Below are 8,964 nucleotides of genomic sequence, written 5' to 3'. Positions count from 1 at the left end.
CAACCAAAAGCACAAACAAGTCATATACCACTATTCAAACTTATTTCAATCTTCAAAACACCTCAAAGAACATCGAATCAACCAAAACACATCGGATTCAAGCCTAAGGTTCCAATAATCTTCCGGATTACGCTTTTGATCAAAAAGTCTATCAAACCACGTCCGAATGACCTAAAATTTTGCATACACATCCCAATTGACACAACGGACCTACTACAACTCCGGAATTCCATTCCGACCCCAATATCAAAATTTCACCTATCAACCGGAAAGCGCCAAAAATCCATCTTCGCCAATTCAAGCCTAAAGCTACTCCGGATCTCCAAAACTCATTCCGATCACACTCCTAAGTCCCAAATCATCTCCCGAAGCTAAATGAACCATCGGAATTCACATCTGAGACCTTTTTCATATAAGTCAACATTCGGTTGACTTTTCCAACTTAAGCTTACCCAAAAGAGACTAAGTGTCTCAGACCTTACCAAAACCATTCCGGTTTCGAACCGACTAACCTGATACCACATAATACGGATAACCAAGGCATGATAAAGCAGAAATGGGGAAAACGGAGCGGTAACACATGAAACGACCGGCCGGGTCGTTACATCCTCCCCGTTTTAAACAAATGTTCGACCTCGAACGAGTCAAGAAACATACCTAAAGCCACAAATAGGTGATGATATCTGCTCCGTATCTCCCGCTCGGTCTCCCAGGTGTTGACATCCAATTTTTCCCTGTATATTTTCAATATGCAAAATAACTTCAAAATATTAAATTGTTAGTCATATGCAATAAATCATTTTAGTGCTTTCAATTTATTTCCATAAGTTAATTTCCTATTTTTTATAATTTTAAAAGGGCAAAATTGTCCATTTAAATAATAGCCCAATTACATTTCAATTTTAGCCTAAATCTGATCCCAAACTAAACCCGATTTCCCGACCCAATTCCCATTCAAACCCGACCCTAACCCAATTAAACGACCCAACCCGAACACCCTACCTAACCATTTCAATTCTGGCCGTTGATCATTTAGATCAACGGCCACTATTCGTCCTTTCCATTTTTAACCTTAAACGACCCCTTACCCTACCTCATTCATCACCAAATGCCGCCCTTGAATCCCTCTTCTCTCAATTCTCTCTGAAACCTCACCTGAACCCTAGCCGCCGCCATCTAATCCCACCCTAATCCACCCTAATACCTTCCTAATCCATGGCCCTCGTGGTCATTTGAGACGTGTATCAGCCTCCTATGGCTCCTGGGTGTTTGTTTTTGTGGTTTCATGGCCAGTCCTCGAAGGAATCTGGTCCAATCCTTGCTCGACTATTGTTCATGGCCTTTCTCCGGCCATCCATGACCTTTCTCTGGACATTCATGGCCTTTCAAGGCCGATCCTTCACTTTTTCTGGTTAGATCATTAACTTTCAAAGTATTTCTCACTTTTTTGGGTTTTCTGAAACCCTAGCTCTAAGACCTTTCAATTTTCTTTCAGATCTCTCTTAGATCTGTACTTACTATGAATTTCTTAAGTGTTTTCTCGAAGGTTCTTCAACTTTTCTTTCAAAATGACTTTTCATTTTTTCGACGATTAGGGTTTCCTTTAAGTTTTTCAAAAGATCTCTTCTCCGATCTTAATATTGTTTGTGATTTTGCTATGTTTAAAACGATTTGCTCATATTGTTCTTCTATCTATTTTAGCATGTTAGAAGTTCCTTTTAGTCTTATCCGAGTTCTGAAACTGTTTGTTTAAATGTGTACTTGTTCTTTGTTTCTGACTCTCTTTTCCTTGTTTGACTTATTTGATTTTGAATTATTACCATCTCTTAAACTCGACTACTGCTGAAGCCCTAAATTTCTTAGAAGTTTTTCTCACTTATTACTACTGTGAGACCTTTACCTGTTTCTGATTTCTCTTATCTGATACTATGTTCTTTTTCACTGTTGATTCTATATGACTATTTAAACTACTTGACTACTGTGCCTCGAATATTTTCCTTACTACTAAATTCTAGCTTATTTCTGCCACTACTGTATGTTCGTGTTATCTCTTTTGCCAATGTGTTTGGCCTCGCATGTCTGATGCTTCTGTTCACCCTATTTATATATTGATGTTTCTTCCTTGATTGATCTTGATCTGGTGACTGATTGCAAAAGCTTTTTCTTTATGAACCCTAATTTCACTCGCCTGTTTAAAATTAATTGATTCCTTTCCCTTTACTGTGATATTTTACCTTGCTGAATCCTTTTCCAAAATAAGCCTATTTTGTACTTAGACTCTATTGTTTACTTCATGCTTTTACTGCCCCTTATATGGTAATAATCAATCTGTCCCCAAACTGATTTCTTTCCTTAACTAAACCTGCTACTACCCGTTAAACGGTGATTCCTTAACTAAAGGGAATCACTTGTGTCAATTGATTCTAACTTGTGATTGTTTCCATGTTTGTGTTAAGACTTTACTTATTACCTTACTTATCACTCGTTTTCAAAAGCTATAAATACCCACCCCCTCTTCTGTCAAAAAAAAAAAGAGGAACAACTTGAGTTCAAAACACACACTTACACTTAAAACTCTCTCTTTCTCTACTGCTACTTGTGCTATTGCTTTGTCTAGCCGGCTGAAAGCCAAGGCTAGACTGTGGACTCCTGTTTGCTTTACCTTTCTGCACTTTGCTTCTCTACTGGTATGTTCTAATTTACTCTTTATGTCTCAACAACAATATGTTTCTTTAAGTTGCTTCAGTTTCTCATTCATGCTCACTTCTGCCAATGTTTCTGCAGTCTGTTTACATTACTAGCATGCTGAAATATGCTCCCTTCCCCTTTTAGATTAATGTTTCCCTATGTATATTTCAACATGCTAGTAATGTAAACAGACTGCAGAAACATTAGATTATGTCTCAACAACAATATGTTTCTTTAAGTTGCTTCAGTTTCTCATTCATGCTCACTTCTGCCAATGTTTCTGCAGTCTGTTTACATTACTAGCATGCTGAAATATGCTCCCTTCCCCTTTTAGATTAATGTTTCCCTATGTATGTACTCTGTCAGTCGCTTGTTATGTGATTTGCTGACTTATGAATCCCAAACCCCATATCCCCTCTATGTGTTTATGTTCCTTTGGTTGGTTTGTGGGCAGGCCAGCATCATCTATTGCTGTGCATGACCAAACCTGCCCCTTTCTGAGGTCATATGCTTCATACAATGTATTCCCAAAACCCCTCGACCCTTTGTGTAACTACTGATTCTGGGTATTTTGAGCTCTACTACTACTGTTTTCAAATCACCCTTTAATACTTACTATTTCCAACTCAGTTTTAATCAATCTCTGTCCTGCACTTCCACTATATTCTTAGAACCTAGGTTCTGCCCCTCTTATGTGAGCCTTGCCTTGGGACCCTTGAGCTCCCTCTGAACTTGGACGCATAAGGGTTGGCCCTTCCACACTGCACTCATTTCTGTCTGGTTATGCAAACCTGGGTGTAAGCACTGCCCGGAGTCCCTTGAGACCCTTAGGGAACTTTGACACACCCAGGTATGAGAAAGGCTTTGAACACCATGGGCATCTGAAGTGATTAATTATATAACTCAGATAGGAAGTCAAGATCAGGCTTCTTTTGGTTGTAATTTCTTATTTCTGCACTTCTTTTGTAATTTAAGTATTTGGTCTGTAATAATTTATAACAAACATTGGGGTTGGCTAGTAAAAAGGGATGAGGCAATTCTGCATGTTTTTACTTCCACACTTAGACATCATGCCTATAGGATCTAAATGGCTATAATCAGACATCATGCCTACATGGTTAAAATCAGCTCCGAAATTAGATGTCATGCCTATAAGATTGAAATCAATATTTTTATAGAAATCATGCCTATAGGAATTTCGCTGTGATCAAATAAATCCTGCCTACTCCACCTCATGTTCAATTAGATACCATGCCTATAGGACAAAAACCGGCCGTTAATATTTAGATACCATGTCTGTAGGAATAAAAAATTAGCTATAATAGAGATCATGTTTATAGGATCTAAAACCAGTTTAGTTAAAAAATCAGTTTGACTCAGTACTGTTCTGAATCAGCTTAAACAACCTACTCCTTTTATCAATACGGTTTAGAAAGCATGTATATAGGATCCAAATCGCCTGTTTAAAAATTGATCACTGTTTACAGCATCACTCTAGATATCATGCTCATAGGATATCATTATTACGCCTAGGCAAGCCTTAGGTAAATACTTGAATAAAACTGGAAATACCTTCGTTAATTACCAAACTGCTACAACCAACAGGCAGGCCTGATTTGGACTTCTTATCTGAGCTATATAATGAATCTGGTTCTGACTCAAATCCCCTGCTTTTGGACTTTTAAAAATCAGACATTAACTGTGTTTGAGTCGTGCCATTTATGTGCATTATTTGCGGACGTTTATATGAGCCTTCTAATTGCCTACATGTTTCCCCTTTAAATGCAGTCCTACGTGTTTTTGTATGTCGCCTTAGCCTTTTTACCTTTAAACCTAAGAGTCAGCCTAAAATCCTCCCTCTTATAGGAATAGTAGTCCTAAAATTCCTCCGGGACTGATATGAATGGGACGGGTAATAGCACGAAATAAAGGTCGAGACCAATCCGCGCTTTAATACCTTTATGGAGTGGGAAGGGTAGATATGGATATGATGACCGGTGCATGTAGCCCCTCTTTTGAGGAGTGATTACCGGGAACAAACCTAGGACCCCCTTTTACATTCATCAGCATGCTTAGTTATAACTCTTTCAAAACTTTGTTTTATTTAATCATTTTCAAACACTTGTTATTTAAAATCCCCTCTTATTTGAGCCTTGTTTGTTTACTTGTTAATTGCACAAATTCAAAAAGAACTATCTGGCCGGGAACCACACTAGTGGATCCTGAGGGGTGCCTAACACCTTCCCCTTGGGATAATTTCAAGCCCTTACCCTATCTCTGGTTATCAAACGTAGTTGTAGTTGAATCCTATAGGTGCCCTAACGCACCTTAAAATCGTTAGGTAGTGACTCTTAAAAATTGCAAAACCCCTTTCCCAAAAGGAAAGAGTTGTCCCAACCAAAATGTCATAAACCCGATTCCGCGAAGGAAAAAGGGGGCGACACACCAGGTAGCCTCCTCCACGGGCCGACCTCTCCACTGCACCTTCACTAAAGCTATATCCTTTGACCTCAACTTTCGAACCTGGCGACCCAAAATAGCTACCAGCTCCACATCATAAGTCAAATCATCAACTAGCTGAACAGTGCTGAAATCCAGAACATGCGACGGATCGCCCATATACTTCCGAAGCATAGAAACATAAAATACCGGATGCACACTCGACAAGCTGGGGGGCAAGGCAAGCTCAAAAGCCACCTCCCCAATCCTCCGAAGTACCTCAAAAGGCCCAATGAACCGAGGACTCAATTTACCTTTCTTCCCAAACCTCATGACACCCTTCATGGGTGAAACCTTCAACAGAACCTTCTCGCCAATCATGTAGGACACATCCCGAACCTTCCTGTCAGCATAACTCTTTTGTCTCGATTGCACTGTACGAAGCTGTAACAACTAAATTTCGCTCCTGAAAAATGATAATCAAGACAAGAAATGTAGCGACAAATATTATATTCAATTTCAAGTGATAGGGTTACAATCTCTAAAATATCTCTAGATCTGAAGAGATGTAGTCCTCTGATTCTTCTCCTCCCAAACAATGGTTCAAGAGCTTGAGAGCTTGATCTCAAACTTGACGGATTTCCGATTTGTAGTACGTCACGAACAATTTGAAGGTCGTCACGAGCCAGGATTTGGTGTTGGGTTATCACGAACGGAAGATTTGAAGCTGCCCGCCTATGATTTGAGTTCGCCTTTGGAATTTGACCACAGACGATGATTGCAGATATGGATGGAGACCTTGATGCTATTCTTTAGAGCTTCTTTAGCCTTTCCTTCTGCTTACTTACTTGTCCCTTGGCCTTCTCCTTTGACCCCTTTATATAGGCGTGGGGTGGAGTAGTCTCCAAGAAAACCCTAGTGGATCATTGGGCTTGAGGCTTATGGGCCGACCTATTTGATAGAAGACCAATTTGCGGGCTATCCCAATAATATATTGGACTTTTATTTAAATCAATTCATTTTAGATTTAAATAATCGACCCGATTATACTGGCCCATAGTATCATTTGGACTAATATGTATTTAATACATGATGAAATCCAAATTACTTGTGGATTTAAATTTAATAAAATTTTATTTGTCTACAAATGCCCCTGCTTCAAGGCTTGTCGGGATGTAGGCATGCCGAATTGAATGGTGAGGCTTGAAGTACCGGTGATGATGACAATATTTCCCCCATCATTTTGTAAGATACCGCACTGATAATTGTTTACATGTTCTATTTCCAAAGAGTGAATTGACGTTATCAATGATTGGAATTGGCAACTCTTTTACTTCATTCAAAGTGAGCCAAAAGACCCCTAATAGCAAGCTTGGCTCTTGTAGCTTAATTCCCCTTCTCCGGTGAGAAAATAAATTTGGTGGTCTTTCTTATATAGTATAAACTTAATTAAAGAATAATTATGTTCATATTGAACTAAATCAAACACATCCACACAGGACAAATTAAAATTTAAACCGTTGGATTTACAAGAAACATTTGGTTTATTCACTTGAATTCCGGTTCAAAAGATGTGCTTTCCTGGAACATTTACTCAAAGAAAACTCTCACAACATAGTGCTCCTCTAATTTGGCTGCTACAATAATATATTTCACTTACTTGTCATTTCCTCCTGTGAATTGGAGAGACTTCACATTGGCCAGCATTAGTTGTACCACAGAATGATCTTTATTACCTAGATGGTCATCAATTAGCAGATTTTATGGCTGTTTTTCCACTAAGAGGTGAAGCAGACAACATAGGCCTTGACAAGAGCATAACAGACGATGCAACATCCTAATCATCAACTCTCTGCCTAAGCTTCTTGGCTATATCTTCCCCAAGTTGCAAGTCCTCTTCTCTAGTTCGCATTATTTGGCTATGAATATACACACTCATCTTCTTTTCACTCCACCTTTTCGAAGGAGATGAGCTCACTCTTTCTTGATGCGTCTCCATCTCACAGTTTCCAAACGAGTATATCATTGTGGCAATTATGAATTCAACTATATATTCAGGACAGAATAAGGATGAAGTTTTGAGGCAAGCAAAGTGATGATAAAGAAAACAAAAGTATGCCGCTATATAGTTGTCATGTTACATTGGAAAGTATGTCGCTATATAGTTGTCCGATGGCATCAAACATGGAAAATTGTAAAGCTTTTCCCACTTTCCCGTAACAACAATTGGGCTGACAATAATTTTCCTTTTCTACTTTGATTTCCTACTTTCAAACCTATTCATGCACAAATCGGACATGATATTTCCTTATTTGCACATGGCAGTAGCTTGAACACCAAGAATTTCCTTAATTTCATCCTTGCTGGTTCCTATAAATTGGCCACTTTCTCCTTGTATCGTTTCCATAGCAGTACTTCTCCGCTCTTTGATGAAAGCAATGGTACTACCTTTTGGTTGGTTTTGAAGGTACCCTTCAATAGTTGGCAACGCAATCCCGTCGCTCGATTCTCCTAACGTTTTTTTTCGCAGCTGCTGCCAGGAATCTCAGCTTTGCGTGTCTTAACCAAAAAAATCATATCTTGGTGTAGTGATGCCGAAATCACGAGCGGTTTGCGGCTACAGAAAATAGACTTAGAGTACTACAACATATCAAAAATTTGGATTCAAATTAGTATTGTATCATCCCAGGTGAGCTTCCTAATCTTGGTTCAAGTTCTGTCACGCTCGATATTTCAGCTTTGCGCGTCTTAACCAAAAAAATCATATCTTGGTATAGGAGCATCGAAATCACGAGCAGTTTGCGGCTACAGAAACTAGACTTCCGGAGCTACATCATAATCAGAATATGCTGCTATCTTCCCAGATATTTTTTCGAATTTAAGCAATATATTGTGACATGTTGCCCCTTTCAGTCTTGCTGATTTTCAGAGATTCTTCCCTTTTCTTTATTTTTGCAGACTCTCGGAGCAGCACATCGGACTGTGAATTCCATCAGCAAAGATGCATTTTACCGACCACGATACACCATATCCACACCTTGAGATTACTAGCGACAAGCAGAATCCGCGCGCCAGAGTTCTCGCTTTAAAAGTTCATCCTCCGGTGATAGGTGTTTTCGCGCTCGCTAGGAAGCCGCTTGATGCCTCCCTTGATCTTGCAGAATGGTCGACCAGAGAGATGAAGGATGCATTAGACAGATTTTCGGGCAAAGCAACCAACATGAAGGTCCTACTTTTGAAGTCCTCCACCCATCAGAAGGTCGCGTCTGCTAATCCTCCTCATCGTGATCACGATGGACGTCTCGCCACTTGGAGTGTTCCTCCTTCCGGCTTTGGTGAAATTCGCTATACGTCCAAATATTGGTAGTGGGTAGAAGATGTTCTTGCCCGCAACAAGTTGACTCTGGATGGTATCAAGGTCTATGACGCCATCTTTGCTTCGTTGTTCACATATGACTACAATGAGAATGTCCTCCGTGCCTTTTGTGACCTTTGGCGTCCATCTACCAACACAATTTCTACCTCTATTGGCGAACTCTCCATCTCTTTGTGGGACTTGCGAGCAATCGGAGGCCTTCCGGTGCATGGGTCCTTCTATGACGAAGTTATCCCCTCGGCTAAGGAGTTGACACAAGCGGACAAGGAAAACCTTTCCTCCCAAGAAGTTGTCTGCACCTGTTCTCGGCATTCTACAAACTCATGAAGGATGATGTCCACGAGGTCTCCATTCGTGATTGGGTGGAGTTTTGGTTTCGAGGTCCGAGTAGGTATGCCAAGCCTCCGCAAAATTCATCAAGGAATTGGACTACAAGGCCGAAGTTGAATCATAATCCTTCT

Source organism: Nicotiana attenuata, unplaced genomic scaffold (assembly GCF_001879085.1).
Source record: "Nicotiana attenuata strain UT unplaced genomic scaffold, NIATTr2, whole genome shotgun sequence".
Taxonomy (NCBI): domain Eukaryota; kingdom Viridiplantae; phylum Streptophyta; class Magnoliopsida; order Solanales; family Solanaceae; genus Nicotiana; species Nicotiana attenuata.
The sequence above is the reverse complement of the archived record's forward strand: the minus strand, read 5'-3'. Positions refer to the sequence as shown.